Here is a 24208-nt window from a genome sequence, read left to right on the forward strand (position 1 = left end):
GAAAGGTGCGTGTCGATGCAAGACTTGAAAAGCTTTCCATACAACGAAAAAAATAGTGCTTTTGATTGAAGGAAACGGCAAGAGCAGTTTGAGCAGCTCCGGCCTCTCAAGCGCTTTACAAAGTGATCGGCACCTCGATAGGCAGTTTAGAAGGCTGAGAATGATGCTGGAAGCACAGCGACGTTCTAAAACCAGCGCTTGAAAAGCATCTGCATACATAAAATGTCCATTTCTCAAAAGCTAAATCTGCAGCTTCAGAAGATTGTCAGCTGTATGTTTTCGTTCTTTGTTTCCTTTTTTTACATGACAAGCTTTCGAGAAATGAACTGTCGTTTGTGATGAAGGCTGCATTCGAAATTGTGCATCTAGCTTAGTTCAATGAAATCGGAACGTGCGCCTGTCTCAAACGGATGGCTCTTTGCAGGCACACTACGGAAACCTGCGGGCGCAAGTTGGGAGAAGTGACTCTTGCAGAGTGTCGAGCTTCGAGAACAGGACTCCGCTCAGGAAGATATTGCCACGTGTTGAAGAGTTGCTTTTCGCCATTTCTTTCCCATATTTTTCCAGTGCGGTTCAAAATGTTACGTACGTACGTGTTACCTGCAAAATCACAGTGAAACTGTTATGGCGAAAAGATTCCAAATAGTTATTGTATTAGAATAGCTCTGCAATTTCTTAGCCTTCGTACACGCAGTGTTTAAGGAAAGGCTAGAGTAAATGAAACTGTAAATAGACAGGAGCTCTTATCAGTTTTCATACAAGTTATGATGGCTGCAGCTCCTATCTGCGTCAGAGTGACCGGAGCCAACGGATTGTCTGCGGAACCTTTGATTTATCTCTCGGGCAAAGAGATAGATAAGCCCTTTTCATCTCAGTTTCATCACACCTGTGCATTAAAGTTTAGTGCTCGGTACCATCAAGGTGTAAGAGGGTCAAGGATGAGCACGAAACTTTGTTAATAAGGAGACGGGCACCGCCCAACGTGGGGCTCGAACCCACGCCCCTGAGATTAAGAGTCTCATGCTCTACCGACTGAGCTAGCCGGGCGCCAGGGAAGCAAGGGGTTAACGTGTCCCTGTTGACATCAATTGGACAAGGTATACTTCCTGGCTTTTCATCATGTGGTGACCGGATTCGAGAGTAGCACACCCTGTTCTTTGTTGATTACTGTACCTCAAGCAGCGCAAATGTCAGTAATCATTGAAATGTACGACCTACAATCTCCTCAGCATGCCCGCGTGGACTCCTCTGTGATCATCCTTCTACGTTCTGCTGTAGTTTTCATGCAAGTGAAAACCGTGCTCCAAATAACAACGGCAAGCATTCTTCTAATTCCATCGTTTTGCTCCAGGGAAAAGGTAGCGCATCATAGTGTTGATATTCCAAGGTCTCAGAGTCCGTATTGGATGGCTTGGATGCAGACATCGCTCAGAGCTCCCAGTATGATTTTCCCGAGTTCAGTTTTGCAGTGTCTTAGTGCTTTCCTGCTTCCAGTGGGTCTTTGAATGCTCTGCTAAGTAGAGACGTGACATAATTACTAATGCGACCGACTGTGCTGGCTGTTCCTGGTTAATAATGATTAATGCGAGAAATCAATATAAACATAACTGCTTCGATTTCGAGGTTCACTTGAAGCATTCGAAGAAACTATCAAAGATCTCAGAACAACCGAAGACACATTTGGTCATCTCCGTATTGGTGAAGATGAAAGAGTCCCGCAAGTGTCAAGCTTGCACAAACACACACGAGAGAGAAACTCAGAACAGAACTTAAGGAAAGGGAGATCCACACTACTTTAATGCACTTTGCTAACCCGATGGAATGCTTATGAACCATGCGTAAGACACATGTAGCAGAGGATGGTTTCGATCCATCGACCTCTGGGTTATGGGCCCAGCACGCTTCCGCTGCGCCACTCTGCTGACGGCCATGCTACGCGTTCCACCTAACTGCTCTTTGTATTTCCTACATAAGTGATGAAAGAGTTGAAAGTTTCAGTGACAAACGCAGACGTCACTTTGAGCGCTTGGTGTTTTGTAGCACAAATCATCACACGCTGCTCTACACTGGATTATAAAGGCCGACACATTTTCCAAACATTTTAATGCTGGAGTCACACTGTAGTATTAATAACAGTGCGATACTCGAAGAGCGTAGTGGGATCGCGGTGGCTCATCAGACCGCTTTGGGGGAGGGGGCTGGCGTCAGGATGGCCGAGCGGTCTAAGGCGCTGCGTTCAGGTCGCAGTCTCCCCTGGAGGCTTGGGTTCGAATCCCACTCCTGACAAAAAGCTTGCTCCATTCCCTCTCCAGTCGGGTGCACATGGGTGAAGCAGCCTGACGTAGGAGACGTGCACCTATAGGCACGCGCGTGTCCCATACCTCTCCTGATTTAGCTCGTACTCCATAGGATGGAAGCGGCTGCTCTGGCTTTTTCACTCGAATATAATCTGATCGCAACAGAAGGCCGTGCAGCCCAGTGCTGGTTTAAGAATGCCTCGTGTCTTCAGGCCCCTATTCCATCAGGTTACCCCTTTGGAATAGTCGTCCGAAAATGACGGAAAAGGAGAAGCACGTAAGCTCCCACAAACTGCGTTAGCATTAGCGGTTGGAATCTGATGGGAGAAAAGCAACCCGGCTCGCCGTCAAGCAATCCATCCCTGGTCTCCCACGTGACGGGCGGGAATACGCACCACTATACTAACGAGGAGCGCTTGCTTGGCGCTTGAAGACACTTCCTCTTGCGGCTACTACTGTTTCCGGTTTCGCCTTTTATTTTCATTCCTCCCAGAGGAGCGCATGAAAACGTTTCCATCTGCGCCATCCTCACCCCTCCACTGCTATGGTCACTGCTCCTCCTGGTGCACTGCAAACACCTATTCAGTCGGTTCTTTCAGTTTGAATAATTAGATCTTCAAAGGCTGGAAGTAGGGCGCAAGGCATGCCAATGCCAAAAGCGTGGTTGTCTGCTTCCAAGTGTGAAATGTCGCTGGGGGACGCTGAAGACATGACTTCCAAGGCAGCAGGTCCAAGCGATTTAGCGTTTGTACAAGAAGCAGGAAGAGAGAAACGGCACTCCGCCTTTTTCTGGGCAGGCGCACGGCGACACGAGAAGGACGCCGTAGTCGGCAGGATTCGACCCGACGCGGGGAGAGCCCAATGGCTTTCTAGTCCATCGCCTTAACCGCTCGGCCACAACTACAGGGAGCACCGCCGCCGCCGTCTTGCGATCATTTAACACGGAGGGCGAGGCGGCGGAGGTAACCTTTTTCAACGTCGCTCTCCGTTTCAAAAAAAAAAAAAAGGCAAATGACATGCTAGCACTCAGACACCCCTCAGAAGATTGAAGGGTGGCTTAAAGCTGGAATGATTAGGTCTCCCCGCTCCGACACCAAAATGGAACTTCGTTAGGCAGAGAGAAAGCAACATCGGAGGAGCGTGAACAAGACTTTCGAAGCTGCTCCACACGGCACTTTGAATCGCAGACATAGCAGTGTTAGAGGCAGGAATCGCCTTTGCGAACGCGATGAGAAACAGAACGCAAGCTCAGGTCCTGCGGTTTAATAAGCAGGCACGGCTTTCATGCGACTGCACATTTCTTTTCTGGAGCGAGTTGACTTTCAGCTTCAAGAAATTCACACAACTTCCGAAATCTGAAATACAAATCTGGCTCATCGCTGCACAAGAAATGCCGCCGGCTGGCAAGAAAATGACAGCGATGTTTTTCCTTAACGACAAACTTCCGATGGAGAAAAACAACGGCGGTGTGTCGTGGAAATTTAACTATCAAGGAAGCCACAAGAGAGAGTTCTCACCTGAGTAAGGTCTTTATTTCAATATTGCAATATTGGGAGCCCTGTTGCCACTTCGCAAAGTGCAACCAGAGACTCAATTTGTCACAAGCAGTACAGGGTTTTTATAAGACGTTGCGCTGTAAAAAAGCTCAGTGCTTTGTCCCTTCAAAAACTTCCCCTTTCCCTAAGACAAAACAGATTACATCATAGAGCGAGAGAAGAAGCACTAGATTTGTTATTCAAAGCTCATCAGTTACTTTCGGCTAATTCTAACGAACCAGACAGCATATATTGTTTTGGTACATTGTCTTCTAAAGTAACCCAAACAGTGTACTTTGTTGACGCACTGTTTTCTAAAATTCTGCACGTACTGTAGCACAGCAATTACATCCTTGAAATATATTATCTAAAAGCACCAATATATTTTTTTCAAAGCTCTCTACATTTTAAGAATCAATTTACTTATTAGATTTCCACTTCAATTCCCTCCTTTTTATTCTTGAAAATGATTAAAAGTTAGATTCTTCATATGGACTCCCAGGAGGCTCCCATACTTCGGATTCTTGCGTTCTTATCAGAACATACTGATGCGCAAACATATTCATTACCATATTTGAAAAGCATTGGAATAATACATGTCATATAGCAACATAAAAACAGGAAGACAAGTATCACAGCCCCTATAATCGGTGTTAGTAACTTAAAGAAAAACATTCCCCCTGGCCCAAACAGTGATTCTAACCAGGAGAGAAATGGGTGAGGCTGTAGAATGAGGCATTAAAGCACATACATAACAAGATGCATTACATTTCTTTAACTTTAACTGTTCTTCTAGTTGTTGTATCTGCCTGGTACTAAAACTACCATTTTCTGGAAAACCTAACTTACTCCACGATGGAAGACACTTTATTCCCCTTTCTCCAAATTCCCTGTACATGTACTTCGCTGGACCGCTCGGTCCTGTTTCCGTCTTCGAATTTTCATTTCCCATTTTTACCGATCGGTGCCTTACTTTAGAACCTTATCACATTAACTACTCCGCAGAGCAAAAACCACACGTCTGTGTTAAGATAAGTTCTTTATGAGTCCCGGACTCATCAAACCCGCGTGAGAACACCCTCACCGGCCTGCTCTTTCTCTGCTATAAGACCACAGAAAAAATTCTTATAAATCGTCTTAAAACAAAAGTTCGTTAAAAGGATCACTTACTGACGTCAGACAGCCGTGAATTCTCCAGACGCGTCTCAGGAAGGACAAACAGTTTATCCTCCGAGGTTCGTCCAATTTGCTAAAATTGTCCGGCTCCGGATGGAGTTTCAGCAGCCGTCCGCGCTCAGGTTAGTGTCCCATCTGGGGTGCCAATTCTGTCGTGGAAATTTAACTATCAAGGAAGCCACAAGAGAGAGTTCTCACCTGAGTAAGGTCTTTATTTCAATATTGCAATATTGGGAGCCCTGTTGCCACTTCGCAAAGTGCAACCGGAGACTCAATTTGTTACAAGCAGTACAGGGTTTTTATAAGACGTTGCGCTGTAAAAAAGCTCAGTGCTTTGTCCCTTCAAAAGCTTCCCCTTTCCCTAAGACAAAACAGATTACAACATAGAACGAGAGAAGAAGCACTAGATTTGTTATTCAAAGCTTATCAGTTACTTTCGGCTAATTCTAACGACCCAGACAGCATATATTGTTTTGGTACATTGTCTTCTAAAGTTACCCAAACAGTGTACTTTGTTGACGCACTGTATTCTAAAGTTCTGCACGTACTGTAGCACAGCAATTACATCCTTGAAATATATTATCTAAAAGCACCAATATATTTTTTTCAAAGCTCTCTACATTTTAAGAATCAATTTACTTATTAGATTTCCACTTCAGGTGCGTGTCTGTCGGCTTGATTCAGTTTAATGCAGGTATTCATTCTCTTTCTGGAATATACAGCTTGCGACAGATGAAATACAATTCTTGGCTTTTCTGGGTGGGTGCAGAAGAAATCCTGCCGGCTGCTTCTGGAAAAGAATTCCAGCCTTTTTTACTCTTTAACCAGAAACTTGCGAATGATACAAAGCAAGCGGGGGGCGTTTCTGTGCAGCTGTTAACTGAACGGCTGCTGGTTCAAGCCCACCCAGGGCTTGTTCCGATTTCAACATCATGCCCCCTAAAGGTAGACTGGATTTCTTTGCGAAACATTCACCCTTTGGACATTTCAGGAAAGGTGCGTGTCGATGCAAGACTTGAAAAGCTTTCCATACAACGAAAAAAATAGTGCTTTTGATTGAAGGAAACGGCAAGAGCAGTTTGAGCAGCTCCGGCCTCTCAAGCGCTTTACAAAGTGATCGGCACCTCGATAGGCAGTTTAGAAGGCTGAGAATGATGCTGGAAGCACAGCGACGTTCTAAAACCAGCGCTTGAAAAGCATCTGCATACATAAAATGTCCATTTCTCAAAAGCTAAATCTGCAGCTTCAGAAGATTGTCAGCTGTATGTTTTCGTTCTTTGTTTCCTTTTTTTACATGACAAGCTTTCGAGAAATGAACTGTCGTTTGTGATGAAGGCTGCATTCGAAATTGTGCATCTAGCTTAGTTCAATGAAATCGGAACGTGCGCCTGTCTCAAACGGATGGCTCTTTGCAGGCACACTACGGAAACCTGCGGGCGCAAGTTGGGAGAAGTGACTCTTGCAGAGTGTCGAGCTTCGAGAACAGGACTCCGCTCAGGAAGATATTGCCACGTGTTGAAGAGTTGCTTTTCGCCATTTCTTTCCCATATTTTTCCAGTGCGGTTCAAAATGTTACGTACGTACGTGTTACCTGCAAAATCACAGTGAAACTGTTATGGCGAAAAGATTCCAAATAGTTATTGTATTAGAATAGCTCTGCAATTTCTTAGCCTTCGTACACGCAGTGTTTAAGGAAAGGCTAGAGTAAATGAAACTGTAAATAGACAGGAGCTCTTATCAGTTTTCATACAAGTTATGATGGCTGCAGCTCCTATCTGCGTCAGAGTGACCGGAGCCAACGGATTGTCTGCGGAACCTTTGATTTATCTCTCGGGCAAAGAGATAGATAAGCCCTTTTCATCTCAGTTTCATCACACCTGTGCATTAAAGTTTAGTGCTCGGTACCATCAAGGTGTAAGAGGGTCAAGGATGAGCACGAAACTTTGTTAATAAGGAGACGGGCACCGCCCAACGTGGGGCTCGAACCCACGCCCCTGAGATTAAGAGTCTCATGCTCTACCGACTGAGCTAGCCGGGCGCCAGGGAAGCAAGGGGTTAACGTGTCCCTGTTGACATCAATTGGACAAGGTATACTTCCTGGCTTTTCATCATGTGGTGACCGGATTCGAGAGTAGCACACCCTGTTCTTTGTTGATTACTGTACCTCAAGCAGCGCAAATGTCAGTAATCATTGAAATGTACGACCTACAATCTCCTCAGCATGCCCGCGTGGACTCCTCTGTGATCATCCTTCTACGTTCTGCTGTAGTTTTCATGCAAGTGAAAACCGTGCTCCAAATAACAACGGCAAGCATTCTTCTAATTCCATCGTTTTGCTCCAGGGAAAAGGTAGCGCATCATAGTGTTGATATTCCAAGGTCTCAGAGTCCGTATTGGATGGCTTGGATGCAGACATCGCTCAGAGCTCCCAGTATGATTTTCCCGAGTTCAGTTTTGCAGTGTCTTAGTGCTTTCCTGCTTCCAGTGGGTCTTTGAATGCTCTGCTAAGTAGAGACGTGACATAATTACTAATGCGACCGACTGTGCTGGCTGTTCCTGGTTAATAATGATTAATGCGAGAAATCAATATAAACATAACTGCTTCGATTTCGAGGTTCACTTGAAGCATTCGAAGAAACTATCAAAGATCTCAGAACAACCGAAGACACATTTGGTCATCTCCGTATTGGTGAAGATGAAAGAGTCCCGCAAGTGTCAAGCTTGCACAAACACACACGAGAGAGAAACTCAGAACAGAACTTAAGGAAAGGGAGATCCACACTACTTTAATGCACTTTGCTAACCCGATGGAATGCTTATGAACCATGCGTAAGACACATGTAGCAGAGGATGGTTTCGATCCATCGACCTCTGGGTTATGGGCCCAGCACGCTTCCGCTGCGCCACTCTGCTGACGGCCATGCTACGCGTTCCACCTAACTGCTCTTTGTATTTCCTACATAAGTGATGAAAGAGTTGAAAGTTTCAGTGACAAACGCAGACGTCACTTTGAGCGCTTGGTGTTTTGTAGCACAAATCATCACACGCTGCTCTACACTGGATTATAAAGGCCGACACATTTTCCAAACATTTTAATGCTGGAGTCACACTGTAGTATTAATAACAGTGCGATACTCGAAGAGCGTAGTGGGATCGCGGTGGCTCATCAGACCGCTTTGGGGGAGGGGGCTGGCGTCAGGATGGCCGAGCGGTCTAAGGCGCTGCGTTCAGGTCGCAGTCTCCCCTGGAGGCTTGGGTTCGAATCCCACTCCTGACAAAAAGCTTGCTCCATTCCCTCTCCAGTCGGGTGCACATGGGTGAAGCAGCCTGACGTAGGAGACGTGCACCTATAGGCACGCGCGTGTCCCATACCTCTCCTGATTTAGCTCGTACTCCATAGGATGGAAGCGGCTGCTCTGGCTTTTTCACTCGAATATAATCTGATCGCAACAGAAGGCCGTGCAGCCCAGTGCTGGTTTAAGAATGCCTCGTGTCTTCAGGCCCCTATTCCATCAGGTTACCCCTTTGGAATAGTCGTCCGAAAATGACGGAAAAGGAGAAGCACGTAAGCTCCCACAAACTGCGTTAGCATTAGCGGTTGGAATCTGATGGGAGAAAAGCAACCCGGCTCGCCGTCAAGCAATCCATCCCTGGTCTCCCACGTGACGGGCGGGAATACGCACCACTATACTAACGAGGAGCGCTTGCTTGGCGCTTGAAGACACTTCCTCTTGCGGCTACTACTGTTTCCGGTTTCGCCTTTTATTTTCATTCCTCCCAGAGGAGCGCATGAAAACGTTTCCATCTGCGCCATCCTCACCCCTCCACTGCTATGGTCACTGCTCCTCCTGGTGCACTGCAAACACCTATTCAGTCGGTTCTTTCAGTTTGAATAATTAGATCTTCAAAGGCTGGAAGTAGGGCGCAAGGCATGCCAATGCCAAAAGCGTGGTTGTCTGCTTCCAAGTGTGAAATGTCGCTGGGGGACGCTGAAGACATGACTTCCAAGGCAGCAGGTCCAAGCGATTTAGCGTTTGTACAAGAAGCAGGAAGAGAGAAACGGCACTCCGCCTTTTTCTGGGCAGGCGCACGGCGACACGAGAAGGACGCCGTAGTCGGCAGGATTCGACCCGGCGCGGGGAGAGCCCAATGGCTTTCTAGTCCATCGCCTTAACCGCTCGGCCACAACTACAGGGAGCGCCGCCGCCGCCGTCTTGCGATCATTTAACACGGAGGGCGAGGCGGCGGAGGTAACCTTTTTCAACGTCGCTCTCCGTTTCAAAAAAAAAAAAGGCAAATGACATGCTAGCACTCAGACACCCCTCAGAAGATTGAAGGGTGGCTTAAAGCTGGAATGATTAGGTCTCCCCGCTCCGACACCAAAATGGAACTTCGTTAGGCAGAGAGAAAGCAACATCGGAGGAGCGTGAACGAGACTTTCGAAGCTGCTCCACACGGCACTTTGAATCGCAGACATAGCAGTGTTAGAGGCAGGAATCGCCTTTGCGAACGCGATGAGAAACAGAACGCAAGCTCAGGTCCTGCGGTTTAATAAGCAGGCACGGCTTTCATGCGACTGCACATTTCTTTTCTGGAGCGAGTTGACTTTCAGCTTCAAGAAATTCACACAACTTCCGAAATCCGAAATACAAATCTGGCTCATCGCTGCACAAGAAATGCCGCCGGCTGGCAAGAAAATGACAGCGATGTTTTTCCTTAACGACAAACTTCCCATGGAGAAAAACAACGGCGGTGTGTCGTGGAAATTTAACTATCAAGGAAGCCACAAGAGAGAGTTCTCACCTGAGTAAGGTCTTTATTTCAATATTGCAATATTGGGAGCCCTGTTGCCACTTCGCAAAGTGCAACCAGAGACTCAATTTGTCACAAGCAGTACAGGGTTTTTATAAGACGTTGCGCTGTAAAAAAGCTCAGTGCTTTGTCCCTTCAAAAACTTCCCCTTTCCCTAAGACAAAACAGATTACATCATAGAGCGAGAGAAGAAGCACTAGATTTGTTATTCAAAGCTTATCAGTTACTTTCGGCTAATTCTAACGAACCAGACAGCATATATTGTTTTGGTACATTGTCTTCTAAAGTAACCCAAACAGTGTACTTTGTTGACGCACTGTTTTCTAAAATTCTGCACGTACTGTAGCACAGCAATTACATCCTTGAAATATATTATCTAAAAGCACCAATATATTTTTTTCAAAGCTCTCTACATTTTAAGAATCAATTTACTTATTAGATTTCCACTTCAATTCCCTCCTTTTTATTCTTGAAAATGATTAAAAGTTAGATTCTTCATATGGACTCCCAGGAGGCTCCCATACTTCGGATTCTTGCGTTCTTATCAGAACATACTGATGCGCAAACATATTCATTACCATATTTGAAAAGCATTGGAATAATACATGTCATATAGCAACATGAAAACAGGAAGACAAGTATCACAGCCCCTATAATCGGTGTTAGTAACTTAAAGAAAAACATTCCCCCTGGCCCAAACAGTGATTCTAACCAGGAGAGAAATGGGTGAGGCTGTAGAATGAGGCATTAAAGCACATACATAACAAGATGCATTACATTTCTTTAACTTTAACTGTTCTTCTAGTTGTTGTATCTGCCTGGTACTAAAACTACCATTTTCTGGAAAACCTAACTTACTCCACGATGGAAGACACTTTATTCCCCTTTCTCCAAATTCCCTGTACATGTACTTCGCTGGACCGCTCGGTCCTGTTTCCGTCTTCGAATTTTCATTTCCCATTTTTACCGATCGGTGCCTTACTTTAGAACCTTATCACATTAACTACTCCGCAGAGCAAAAACCACACGTCTGTGTTAAGATAAGTTCTTTATGAGTCCCGGACTCATCAAACCCGCGTGAGAACACCCTCACCGGCCTGCTCTTTCTCTGCTATAAGACCACAGAAAAAATTCTTATAAATCGTCTTAAAACAAAAGTTCGTTAAAAGGATCACTTACTGACGTCAGACAGCCGTGAATTCTCCAGACGCGTCTCAGGAAGGACAAACAGTTTATCCTCCGAGGTTCGTCCAATTTGCTAAAATTGTCCGGCTCCGGATGGAGTTTCAGCAGCCGTCCGCGCTCAGGTTAGTGTCCCATCTGGGGTGCCAATTCTGTCGTGGAAATTTAACTATCAAGGAAGCCACAAGAGAGAGTTCTCACCTGAGTAAGGTCTTTATTTCAATATTGCAATATTGGGAGCCCTGTTGCCACTTCGCAAAGTGCAACCGGAGACTCAATTTGTTACAAGCAGTACAGGGTTTTTATAAGACGTTGCGCTGTAAAAAAGCTCAGTGCTTTGTCCCTTCAAAAGCTTCCCCTTTCCCTAAGACAAAACAGATTACAACATAGAACGAGAGAAGAAGCACTAGATTTGTTATTCAAAGCTTATCAGTTACTTTCGGCTAATTCTAACGACCCAGACAGCATATATTGTTTTGGTACATTGTCTTCTAAAGTTACCCAAACAGTGTACTTTGTTGACGCACTGTTTTCTAAAATTCTGCACGTACTGTAGCACAGCAATTACATCCTTGAAATATATTATCTAAAAGCACCAATATATTTTTTTCAAAGCTCTCTACATTTTAAGAATCAATTTACTTATTAGATTTCCACTTCAGGTGCGTGTCTGTCGGCTTGATTCAGTTTAATGCAAGTATTCATTCTCTTTCTGGAACATACAGCTTGCGACAGATGAAATACAATTCTTGGCTTTTCTGGGTGGGTGCAGAAGAAATCCTGCCGGCTGCTTCTGGAAAAGAATTCCAGCCTTTTTTACTCTTTAACCAGAAACTTGCGAATGATACAAAGCAAGCGGGGGGCGTTTCTGTGCAGCTGTTAACTGAACGGCTGCTGGTTCAAGCCCACCCAGGGCTTGTTCCAATTTCAACATCATGCCCCCTAAAGGTAGACTGGATTTCTTTGCGAAACATTCACCCTTTGGACATTTCAGGAAAGGTGCGTGTCGATGCAAGACTTGAAAAGCTTTCCATACAACGAAAAAAATAGTGCTTTTGATTGAAGGAAACGGCAAGAGCAGTTTGAGCAGCTCCGGCCTCTCAAGCGCTTTACAAAGTGATCGGCACCTCGATAGGCAGTTTAGAAGGCTGAGAATGATGCTGGAAGCACAGCGACGTTCTAAAACCAGCGCTTGAAAAGCATCTGCATACATAAAATGTCCATTTCTCAAAAGCTAAATCTGCAGCTTCAGAAGATTGTCAGCTGTATGTTTTCGTTCTTTGTTTCCTTTTTTTACATGACAAGCTTTCGAGAAATGAACAGTCGTTTGTGATGAAGGCTGCATTCGAAATTGTGCATCTAGCTTAGTTCAATGAAATCGGAACGTGCGCCTGTCTCAAACGGATGGCTCTTTGCAGGCACACTACGGAAACCTGCGGGCGCAAGTTGGGAGAAGTGACTCTTGCAGAGTGTCGAGCTTCGAGAACAGGACTCCGCTCAGGAAGATATTGCCACGTGTTGAAGAGTTGCTTTTCGCCATTTCTTTCCCATATTTTTCCAGTGCGGTTCAAAATGTTACGTACGTACGTGTTACCTGCAAAATCACAGTGAAACTGTTATGGCGAAAAGATTCCAAATAGTTATTGTATTAGAATAGCTCTGCAATTTCTTAGCCTTCGTACACGCAGTGTTTAAGGAAAGGCTAGAGTAAATGAAACTGTAAATAGACAGGAGTTCTTATCAGTTTTCATACAAGTTATGATGGCTGCAGCTCCTATCTGCGTCAGAGTGACCGGAGCCAACGGATTGTCTGCGGAACCTTTGATTTATCTCTCGGGCAAAGAGCTAGATAAGCCCTTTTCATCTCAGTTTCATCACACCTGTGCATTAAAGTTTAGTGCTCGGTACCATCAAGGTGTAAGAGGGTCAAGGATGAGCACGAAACTTTGTTAGTAAGGAGACGGGCACCGCCCAACGTGGGGCTCGAACCCACGACCCTGAGATTAAGAGTCTCATGCTCTACCGACTGAGCTAGCCGGGCGCCAGGGAAGCAAGGGGTTAACGTGTCCCTGTTGACGTCAATTGGACAAGGTATACTTCCTGGCTTTTCATCATGTGGTGACCGGATTCGAGAGTAGCACACCATGTTCTTTGTTGATTACTGTACCTCAAGCAGCGCAAATGTCAGTAATCATTGAAATGTACGACCTACAATCTCCTCAGCATGCCCGCGTGGACTCCTCTGTGATCATCCTTCTACGTTCTGCTGTAGGTTTCATGCAAGTGAAAACCGTGCTCCAAATAACAACGGCACAGTTGTATCCTGCGGTAAGCATTCTTCTAATTCCATCGTTTTGCTCCAGGGAAAAGGTAGCGCATCATAGTGTTGATATTCCAAGGTCTCAGAGTCCGTATTGGATGGCTTGGATGCAGACATCGCTCAGAGCTCCCAGTATGATTTTCCCGAGTTCAGTTTTGCAGTGTCTTAGTGCTTTCCTGCTTCCAGTGGGTCTTTGAATGCTCTGCTAAGTAGAGACGTGACATAATTACTAATGCGACCGACTGTGCTGGCTGTTCCTGGTTAATAATGATTAATGCGAGAAATCAATATAAACATAACTGCTTCGATTTCGAGAGAGAAACTCAGAACAGAACTTAAGGAAAGGGAGATCCACACTACTTTAATGCACTTTGCTAACCCGATGGAATGCTTATGAACCATGCGTAAGACACATGTAGCAGAGGATGGTTTCAATCCATCGACCTCTGGGTTATGGGCCCAGCACGCTTCCGCTGCGCCACTCTGCTGACGGCCATCCTACGCGTTCCACCTAACTGCTCTTTGTATTTCCTACATAAGTGATGAAAGAGTTGAAAGTTTCAGTGACAAACGCAGACGTCACTTTGAGCGCTTGGTGTTTTGTAGCACAAATCATCACACGCTGCTCTACACTGGATTATAAAGGCCGACACATTTTCCAAACATTTTAATGCTGGAGTCACACTGTAGTATTAATAACAGTGCGATACTCGAAGAGCATAGTGGGATCGCGGTGGCTCATCAGACCGCTTTGGGGGAGGGGGCTGGTGTCAGGATGGCCGAGCGGTCTAAGGCGCTGCGTTCAGGTCGCAGTCTCCCCTGGAGGCGTGGGTTCGAATCCCACTCCTGACAAAAAGCTTGCGCCATTCCCTCTCCAGTCGGGTGCACATGGGTGAAGCAGCCTGACGTAGGAGACATGCACCTATAGGCACGCGCGTGTCCCATACGTCTCCTGATTTAGCTCGTACTCCATAGGATGGAAGCGGCTGCTCTGGCTTTTTCACTCGAATATAATCTGATCGCAACAGAAGGCCGTGCAGCCCAGTGCTGGTTTAAGAATGCCTCGTGTCTTCAGGCCCCTATTCCATCAGGTTACCCCTTTGGAATAGTCGTCCGAAAATGACGGAAAAGGAGAAGCACGTAAGCTCCCACAAACTGCGTTAGCATTAGCGGTTGGAATCTGATGGGAGAAAAGCAACCCGGCTCGCCGTCAAGCAATCCATCCCTGGTCTCCCACGTGACGGGCGGGAATACGCACCACTATACTAACGAGGAGCGCTTGCTTGGCGCTTGAAGACACTTCCTCTTGCGGCTACTACTGTTTCCGGTTTCGCCTTTTATTTTCATTCCTCCCAGAGGAGCGCATGAAAACGTTTCCATCTGCGCCATCCTCACCCCTCCACTGCTATGGTCACTGCTCCTCCTGGTGCACTGCAAACACCTATTCAGTCGGTTCTTTCAGTTTGAATAATTAGATCTTCAAAGGCTGGAAGTAGGGCGCAAGGCATGCCAATGCCAAAAGCGTGGTTGTCTGCTTCCAAGTGTGAAATGTCGCTGGGGGACGCTGAAGACATGACTTCCAAGGCAGCAGGTCCAAGCGATTTAGCGTTTGTACAAGAAGCAGGAAGAGAGAAACGGCACTCCGCCTTTTTCTGGGCAGGCGCACGGCGACACGAGAAGGACGCCGTAGTCGGCAGGATTCGACCCGGCGCGGGGAGAGCCCAATGGCTTTCTAGTCCATCGCCTTAACCGCTCGGCCACAACTACAGGGAGCGCCGCCGCCGCCGTCTTGCGATCATTTAACACGGAGGGCGAGGCGGCGGAGGTAACCTTTTTCAACGTCGCTCTCCGTTTCAAAAAAAAAAAAGGCAAATGACATGCTAGCACTCAGACACCCCTCAGAAGATTGAAGGGTGGCTTAAAGCTGGAATGATTAGGTCTCCCCGCTCCGACACCAAAATGGAACTTCGTTAGGCAGAGAGAAAGCAACATCGGAGGAGCGTGAACGAGACTTTCGAAGCTGCTCCACACGGCACTTTGAATCGCAGACATAGCAGTGTTAGAGGCAGGAATCGCCTTTGCGAACGCGATGAGAAACAGAACGCAAGCTCAGGTCCTGCGGTTTAATAAGCAGGCACGGCTTTCATGCGACTGCACATTTCTTTTCTGGAGCGAGTTGACTTTCAGCTTCAAGAAATTCACACAACTTCCGAAATCCGAAATACAAATCTGGCTCATCGCTGCACAAGAAATGCCGCCGGCTGGCAAGAAAATGACAGCGATGTTTTTCCTTAACGACAAACTTCCGATGGAGAAAAACAACGGCGGTGTGTCGTGGAAATTTAACTATCAAGGAAGCCACAAGAGAGAGTTCTCACCTGAGTAAGGTCTTTATTTCAATATTGCAATATTGGGAGCCCTGTTGCCACTTCGCAAAGTGCAACCAGAGACTCAATTTGTCACAAGCAGTACAGGGTTTTTATAAGACGTTGCGCTGTAAAAAAGCTCAGTGCTTTGTCCCTTCAAAAACTTCCCCTTTCCCTAAGACAAAACAGATTACATCATAGAGCGAGAGAAGAAGCACTAGATTTGTTATTCAAAGCTTATCAGTTACTTTCGGCTAATTCTAACGAACCAGACAGCATATATTGTTTTGGTACATTGTCTTCTAAAGTAACCCAAACAGTGTACTTTGTTGACGCACTGTTTTCTAAAATTCTGCACGTACTGTAGCACAGCAATTACATCCTTGAAATATATTATCTAAAAGCACCAATATATTTTTTTCAAAGCTCTCTACATTTTAAGAATCAATTTACTTATTAGATTTCCACTTCAATTCCCTCCTTTTTATTCTTGAAAATGATTAAAAGTTAGATTCTTCATATGGACTCCCAGGAGGCTCCCATACTTCGGATTCTTGCGTTCTTATCAGAACATACTGATGCGCAAACATATTCATTACCATATTTGAAAAGCATTGGAATAATACATGTCATATAGCAACATGAAAACAGGAAGACAAGTATCACAGCCCCTATAATCGGTGTTAGTAACTTAAAGAAAAACATTCCCCCTGGCCCAAACAGTGATTCTAACCAGGAGAGAAATGGGTGAGGCTGTAGAATGAGGCATTAAAGCACATACATAACAAGATGCATTACATTTCTTTAACTTTAACTGTTCTTCTAGTTGTTGTATCTGCCTGGTACTAAAACTACCATTTTCTGGAAAACCTAACTTACTCCACGATGGAAGACACTTTATTCCCCTTTCTCCAAATTCCCTGTACATGTACTTCGCTGGACCGCTCGGTCCTGTTTCCGTCTTCGAATTTTCATTTCCCATTTTTACCGATCGGTGCCTTACTTTAGAACCTTATCACATTAACTACTCCGCAGAGCAAAAACCACACGTCTGTGTTAAGATAAGTTCTTTATGAGTCCCGGACTCATCAAACCCGCGTGAGAACACCCTCACCGGCCTGCTCTTTCTCTGCTATAAGACCACAGAAAAAATTCTTATAAATCGTCTTAAAACAAAAGTTCGTTAAAAGGATCACTTACTGACGTCAGACAGCCGTGAATTCTCCAGACGCGTCTCAGGAAGGACAAACAGTTTATCCTCCGAGGTTCGTCCAATTTGCTAAAATTGTCCGGCTCCGGATGGAGTTTCAGCAGCCGTCCGCGCTCAGGTTAGTGTCCCATCTGGGGTGCCAATTCTGTCGTGGAAATTTAACTATCAAGGAAGCCACAAGAGAGAGTTCTCACCTGAGTAAGGTCTTTATTTCAATATTGCAATATTGGGAGCCCTGTTGCCACTTCGCAAAGTGCAACCGGAGACTCAATTTGTTACAAGCAGTACAGGGTTTTTATAAGACGTTGCGCTGTAAAAAAGCTCAGTGCTTTGTCCCTTCAAAAGCTTCCCCTTTCCCTAAGACAAAACAGATTACAACATAGAACGAGAGAAGAAGCACTAGATTTGTTATTCAAAGCTTATCAGTTACTTTCGGCTAATTCTAACGACCCAGACAGCATATATTGTTTTGGTACATTGTCTTCTAAAGTTACCCAAACAGTGTACTTTGTTGACGCACTGTTTTCTAAAATTCTGCACGTACTGTAGCACAGCAATTACATCCTTGAAATATATTATCTAAAAGCACCAATATATTTTTTTCAAAGCTCTCTACATTTTAAGAATCAATTTACTTATTAGATTTCCACTTCAGGTGCGTGTCTGTCGGCTTGATTCAGTTTAATGCAAGTATTCATTCTCTTTCTGGAACATACAGCTTGCGACAGATGAAATACAATTCTTGGCTTTTCTGGGTGGGTGCAGAAGAAATCCTGCCGGCTGCTTCTGGAAAAGAATTCCAGCCTTTTTTACTCTTTAACCAGAAACTTGCGAATGATACAAAGCAAGCGGGGGGCGTTTCTGTGCAGCTGTTAACTGAACGGCTGCTGGTTCAAGCCCACCCAGGGCTTGTTCCGATTTCAACATCATGCCCCCTAAAGGTAGACTGGATTTCTTTGCGAAACATTCACCCTTTGGACATTTCAGGAAAGGTGCGTGTCGATGCAAGACTTGAAAAGCTTTCCATACAACGAAAAAAATAGTGCTTTTGATTGAAGGAAACGGCAAGAGCAGTTTGAGCAGCTCCGGCCTCTCAAGCGCTTTACAAAGTGATCGGCACCTCGATAGGCAGTTTAGAAGGCTGAGAATGATGCTGGAAGCACAGCGACGTTCTAAAACCAGCGCTTGAAAAGCATCTGCATACATAAAATGTCCATTTCTCAAAAGCTAAATCTGCAGCTTCAGAAGATTGTCAGCTGTATGTTTTCGTTCTTTGTTTCCTTTTTTTACATGACAAGCTTTCGAGAAATGAACTGTCGTTTGTGATGAAGGCTGCATTCGAAATTGTGCATCTAGCTTAGTTCAATGAAATCGGAACGTGCGCCTGTCTCAAACGGATGGCTCTTTGCAGGCACACTACGGAAACCTGCGGGCGCAAGTTGGGAGAAGTGACTCTTGCAGAGTGTCGAGCTTCGAGAACAGGACTCCGCTCAGGAAGATATTGCCACGTGTTGAAGAGTTGCTTTTCGCCATTTCTTTCCCATATTTTTCCAGTGCGGTTCAAAATGTTACGTACGTACGTGTTACCTGCAAAATCACAGTGAAACTGTTATGGCGAAAAGATTCCAAATAGTTATTGTATTAGAATAGCTCTGCAATTTCTTAGCCTTCGTACACGCAGTGTTTAAGGAAAGGCTAGAGTAAATGAAACTGTAAATAGACAGGAGCTCTTATCAGTTTTCATACAAGTTATGATGGCTGCAGCTCCTATCTGCGTCAGAGTGACCGGAGCCAACGGATTGTCTGCGGAACCTTTGATTTATCTCTCGGGCAAAGAGCTAGATAAGCCCTTTTCATCTCAGTTTCATCACACCTGTGCATTAAAGTTTAGTGCTCGGTACCATCAAGGTGTAAGAGGGTCAAGGATGAGCACGAAACTTTGTTAGTAAGGAGACGAGCACCGCCCAACGTGGGGCTCGAACCCACGACCCTGAGATTAAGAGTCTCATGCTCTACCGACTGAGCTAGCCGGGCGCCAGGGAAGCAAGGGGTTAACGTGTCCCTGTTGACGTCAATTGGACAAGGTATACTTCCTGGCTTTTCATCATGTGGTGACCGGATTCGAGAGTAGCACACCCTGTTCTTTGTTGATTACTGTACCTCAAGCAGCGCAAATGTCAGTAATCATTGAAATGTACGACCTACAATCTCCTCAGCATGCCCGCGTGGACTCCTCTGTGATCATCCTTCTACGTTCTGCTGTAGTTTTCATGCAAGTGAAAACCGTGCTCCAAATAACAACGGCACAGTTGTATCCTGCGGTAAGCATTCTTCTAATTCCATCGTTTTGCTCCAGGGAAAAGGTAGCGCATCATAGTGTTGATATTCCAAGGTCTCAGAGTCCGTATTGGATGGCTTGGATGCAGACATCGCTCAGAGCTCCCAGTATGATTTTCCCGAGTTCAGTTTTGCAGTGTCTTAGTGCTTTCCTGCTTCCAGTGGGTCTTTGAATGCTCTGCTAAGTAGAGACGTGACATAATTACTAATGCGACCGACTGTGCTGGCTGTTCCTGGTTAATAATGATTAATGCGAGAAATCAATATAAACATAACTGCTTCGATTTCGAGGTTCACTTGAAGCATTCGAAGAAACTATCAAAGATCTCAGAACAACCGAAGACACATTTGGTCATCTCCGTATTGGTGAAGATGAAAGAGTCCCGCAAGTGTCAAGCTTGCACAAACACACACGAGAGAGAAACTCAGAACAGAACTTAAGGAAAGGGAGATCCACACTACTTTAATGCACTTCGCTAACCCGATGGAATGCTTATGAACCATGCGTAAGACACATGTAGCAGAGGATGGTTTCGATCCATCGACCTCTGGGTTATGGGCCCAGCACGCTCCCGCTGCGCCACTCTGCTGACGGCCATCCTACGCGTTCCACCTAACTGCTCTTTGTATTTCCTACATAAGTGATGAAAGAGTTGAAAGTTTCAGTGACAAACGCAGACGTCACTTTGAGCGCTTGGTGTTTTGTAGCACAAATCATCACACGCTGCTCTACACTGGATTATAAAGGCCGACACATTTTCCAAACATTTTAATGCTGGAGTCACACTGTAGTATTAATAACAGTGCGATACTCGAAGAGCGTAGTGGGATCGCGGTGGCTCATCAGACCGCTTTGGGGGAGGGGGCTGGCGTCAGGATGGCCGAGCGGTCTAAGGCGCTGCGTTCAGGTCGCAGTCTCCCCTGGAGGCGTGGGTTCGAATCCCACTCCTGACAAAAAGCTTGCTCCATTCCCTCTCCAGTCGGGTGCACATGGGTGAAGCAGCCTGACGTAGGAGACGTGCACCTATAGGCACGCGCGTGTCCCATACCTCTCCTGATTTAGCTCGTACTCCATAGGATGGAAGCGGCTGCTCTGGCTTTTTCACTCGAATATAATCTGATCGCAACAGAAGGCCGTGCAGCCCAGTGCTGGTTTAAGAATGCCTCGTGTCTTCAGGCCCCTATTTCATCAGGTTACCCCTTTGGAATAGTCGTCCGAAAATGACGGAAAAGGAGAAGCACGTAAGCTCCCACAAACTGCGTTAGCATTAGCGGTTGGAATCTGATGGGAGAAAAGCAACCCGGCTCGCCGTCAAGCAATCCATCCCTGGTCTCCCACGTGACGGGCGGGAATACGCACCACTATACTAACGAGGAGCGCTTGCTTGGCGCTTGAAGACACTTCCTCTTGCGGCTACTACTGTTTCCGGTTTCGCCTTTTATTTTCATTCCTCCCAGAGGAGCGCATGAAAACGTTTCCATCTGCGCCATCCTCACCCCTCCACTGCTATGGTCACTGCTCCTCCTGGTGCACTGCAAACACCTATTCAGTCGGTTCTTTCAGTTTGAATAATTAGATCTTCAAAGGCTGGAAGTAGGGCGCAAGGCATGCCAATGCCAAAAGCGTGGTTGTCTGCTTCCAAGTGTGAAATGTCGCTGGGGGACGCTGAAGACATGACTTCCAAGGCAGCAGGTCCAAGCGATTTAGCGTTTGTACAAGAAGCAGGAAGAGAGAAACGGCACTCCGCCTTTTTCTGGGCAGGCGCACGGCGACACGAGAAGGACGCCGTAGTCGGCAGGATTCGACCCGGCGCGGGGAGAGCCCAATGGCTTTCTAGTCCATCGCCTTAACCGCTCGGCCACAACTACAGGGAGCGCCGCCGCCGCCGTCTTGCGATCATTTAACACGGAGGGCGAGGCGGCGGAGGTAACCTTTTTCAACGTCGCTCTCCGTTTCAAAAAAACAGGCAAATGACATGCTAGCACTCAGACACCCCTCAGAAGATTGAAGGGTGGCTTAAAGCTGGAATGATTAGGTCTCCCCGCTCCGACACCAACATGGAACTTCGTTAGGCAGAGAGAAAGCAACATCGGAGGAGCGTGAACGAGACTTTCGAAGCTGCTCCACACGGCACTTTGAATCGCAGACATAGCAGTGTTAGAGGCAGGAATCGCCTTTGCGAACACGATGAGAAACAGAACGCAAGCTCAGGTCCTGCGGTTTAATAAGCAGGCACGGCTTTCATGCGACTGCACATTTCTTTTCTGGAGCGAGTTGACTTTCAGCTTCAAGAAATTCACACAACTTCCGAAATCCGAAATACAAATCTGGCTCATCGCTGCACAAGAAATGCCGCCGGCTGGCAAGAAAATGACAGCGATGTTTTTCCTTAACGACAAACTTCCGATGGAGAAAAACAACGGCGGTGTGTCGTGGAAATTAAACTATCAAGGAAGCCACAAGAGAGAGTTCTCACCTGAGTAAGGTCTTTATTTCAATATTGCAATATTGGGAGCCCTGTTGCCACTTCGCAAAGTGCAACCGGAGACTCAATTTGTCACAAGCAGTACAGGGTTTTTATAAGACGTTGCGCTGTAAAAAAGCTCAGTGCTTTGTCCCTTCAAAAACTTCCCCTTTCCCTAAGACAAAACAGATTACATCATAGAGCGAGAGAAGAAGCACTAGATTTGTTATTCAAAGCTCATCAGTTACTTTCGGCTAATTCTAACGAACCAGACAGCATATATTGTTTTGGTACATTGTCTTCTAAAGTAACCCAAACAGTGTACTTTGTTGACGCACTGTTTTCTAAAATTCTGCACGTACTGTAGCACAGCAATTACATCCTTGAAATATATTATCTAAAAGCACCAATATATTTTTTTCAAAGCTCTCTACATTTTAAGAATCAATTTACTTATTAGATTTCCACTTCAATTCCCTCCTTTTTATTCTTGAAAATGATTAAAAGTTAGATTCTTCATATGGACTCCCAGGAGGCTCCCATACTTCGGATTCTTGCGTTCTTATCAGAACATACTGATGCGCAAACATATTCATTACCATATTTGAAAAGCATTGGAATAATACATGTCATATAGCAACATAAAAACAGGAAGACAAGTATCACAGCCCCTATAATCGGTGTTAGTAACTTAAAGAAAAACATTCCCCCTGGCCCAAACAGTGATTCTAACCAGGAGAGAAATGGGTGAGGCTGTAGAATGAGGCATTAAAGCACATACATAACAAGATGCATTACATTTCTTTAACTTTAACTGTTCTTCTATTTGTTGTATCTGCCTGGTACTAAAACTACCATTTTCTGGAAAACCTAACTTACTCCACGATGGAAGACACTTTATTCCCCTTTCTCCAAATTCCCTGTACATGTACTTCGCTGGACCGCTCGGTCCTGTTTCCGTCTTCGAATTTTCATTTCCCATTTTTACCGATCGGTGCCTTACTTTAGAACCTTATCACATTAACTACTCCGCAGAGCAAAAACCACACGTCTGTGTTAAGATAAGTTCTTTATGAGTCCCGGACTCATCAAACCCGCGTGAGAACACCCTCACCGGCCTGCTCTTTCTCTGCTATAAGACCACAGAAAAAATTCTTATAAATCGTCTTAAAACAAAAGTTCGTTAAAAGGATCACTTACTGACGTCAGACAGCCGTGAATTCTCCAGACGCGTCTCAGGAAGGACAAACAGTTTATCCTCCGAGGTTCGTCCAATTTGCTAAAATTGTCCGGCTCCGGATGGAGTTTCAGCAGCCGTCCGCGCTCAGGTTAGTGTCCCATCTGGGGTGCCAATTCTGTCGTGGAAATTTAACTATCAAGGAAGCCACAAGAGAGAGTTCTCACCTGAGTAAGGTCTTTATTTCAATATTGCAATATTGGGAGCCCTGTTGCCACTTCGCAAAGTGCAACCGGAGACTCAATTTGTTACAAGCAGTACAGGGTTTTTATAAGACGTTGCGCTGTAAAAAAGCTCAGTGCTTTGTCCCTTCAAAAGCTTCCCCTTTCCCTAAGACAAAACAGATTACAACATAGAACGAGAGAAGAAGCACTAGATTTGTTATTCAAAGCTTATCAGTTACTTTCGGCTAATTCTAACGACCCAGACAGCATATATTGTTTTGGTACATTGTCTTCTAAAGTTACCCAAACAGTGTACTTTGTTGACGCACTGTTTTCTAAAATTCTGCACGTACTGTAGCACAGCAATTACATCCTTGAAATATATTATCTAAAAGCACCAATATATTTTTTTCAAAGCTCTCTACATTTTAAGAATCAATTTACTTATTAGATTTCCACTTCAGGTGCGTGTCTGTCGGCTTGATTCAGTTTAATGCAAGTATTCATTCTCTTTCTGAAACATACAGCTTGCGACAGATGAAATACAATTCTTGGCTTTTCTGGGTGGGTGCAGAAGAAATCCTGCCGGCTGCTTCTGGAAAAGAATTCCAGCCTTTTTTACTCTTTAACCAGAAACTTGCGAATGATACAAAGCAAGCGGGGGGCGTTTCTGTGCAGCTGTTAACTGAACGGCTGCTGGTTCAAGCCCACCCAGGGCTTGTTCCGATTTCAACATCATGCCCCCTAAAGGTAGACTGGATTTCTTTGCGAAACATTCACCCTTTGGACATTTCAGGAAAGGTGCGTGTCGATGCAAGACTTGAAAAGCTTTCCATACAACGAAAAAAATAGTGCTTTTGATTGAAGGAAACGGCAAGAGCAGTTTGAGCAGCTCCGGCCTCTCAAGCGCTTTACAAAGTGATCGGCACCTCGATAGGCAGTTTAGAAGGCTGAGAATGATGCTGGAAGCACAGCGATGTTCTAAAACCAGCGCTTGAAAAGCATCTGCATACATAAAATGTCCATTTCTCAAAAGCTAAATCTGCAGCTTCAGAAGATTGTCAGCTGTATGTTTTCGTTCTTTGTTTCCTTTTTTTACATGACAAG

The 24208-nt window shown here is 45.4% G+C and overlaps 8 non-coding genes across 8 annotated transcripts; 4 read left to right on the plus strand and 4 right to left on the minus strand.

Annotated features, from left to right (window-relative positions):
- Nucleotides 1-974: 974 nt before the first annotated feature.
- On the minus strand, nucleotides 975-1047 carry trnak-cuu (transfer RNA lysine (anticodon CUU)). The gene has a single exon. It is a non-coding gene; the product is annotated as a tRNA-Lys (tRNA).
- Nucleotides 1048-2203: 1156 nt separating this feature from the next.
- trnal-cag (transfer RNA leucine (anticodon CAG)) lies at nucleotides 2204-2286 on the plus strand. Its single transcript has one exon. It is a non-coding gene; the product is annotated as a tRNA-Leu (tRNA).
- A 4687-nt stretch (nucleotides 2287-6973) lies between these two features.
- Nucleotides 6974-7046, minus strand: trnak-cuu (transfer RNA lysine (anticodon CUU)). Its single transcript has one exon. It is a non-coding gene; the product is annotated as a tRNA-Lys (tRNA).
- A 1156-nt stretch (nucleotides 7047-8202) lies between these two features.
- trnal-cag (transfer RNA leucine (anticodon CAG)) lies at nucleotides 8203-8285 on the plus strand. Its single transcript has one exon. It is a non-coding gene; the product is annotated as a tRNA-Leu (tRNA).
- A 4685-nt stretch (nucleotides 8286-12970) lies between these two features.
- trnak-cuu (transfer RNA lysine (anticodon CUU)) lies at nucleotides 12971-13043 on the minus strand. The gene has a single exon. It is a non-coding gene; the product is annotated as a tRNA-Lys (tRNA).
- Nucleotides 13044-14091: 1048 nt separating this feature from the next.
- On the plus strand, nucleotides 14092-14174 carry trnal-cag (transfer RNA leucine (anticodon CAG)). The gene has a single exon. It is a non-coding gene; the product is annotated as a tRNA-Leu (tRNA).
- Nucleotides 14175-18859: 4685 nt separating this feature from the next.
- Nucleotides 18860-18932, minus strand: trnak-cuu (transfer RNA lysine (anticodon CUU)). The gene has a single exon. It is a non-coding gene; the product is annotated as a tRNA-Lys (tRNA).
- Nucleotides 18933-20106: 1174 nt separating this feature from the next.
- On the plus strand, nucleotides 20107-20189 carry trnal-cag (transfer RNA leucine (anticodon CAG)). Its single transcript has one exon. It is a non-coding gene; the product is annotated as a tRNA-Leu (tRNA).
- Nucleotides 20190-24208: the final 4019 nt, after the last annotated feature.

This window comes from Atractosteus spatula, chromosome 25, assembly GCF_055471065.1.
Source record: "Atractosteus spatula isolate fAtrSpa1 chromosome 25, fAtrSpa1.hap1, whole genome shotgun sequence".
NCBI classification, from domain to species: Eukaryota; Metazoa; Chordata; class Actinopteri; order Semionotiformes; family Lepisosteidae; genus Atractosteus; species Atractosteus spatula.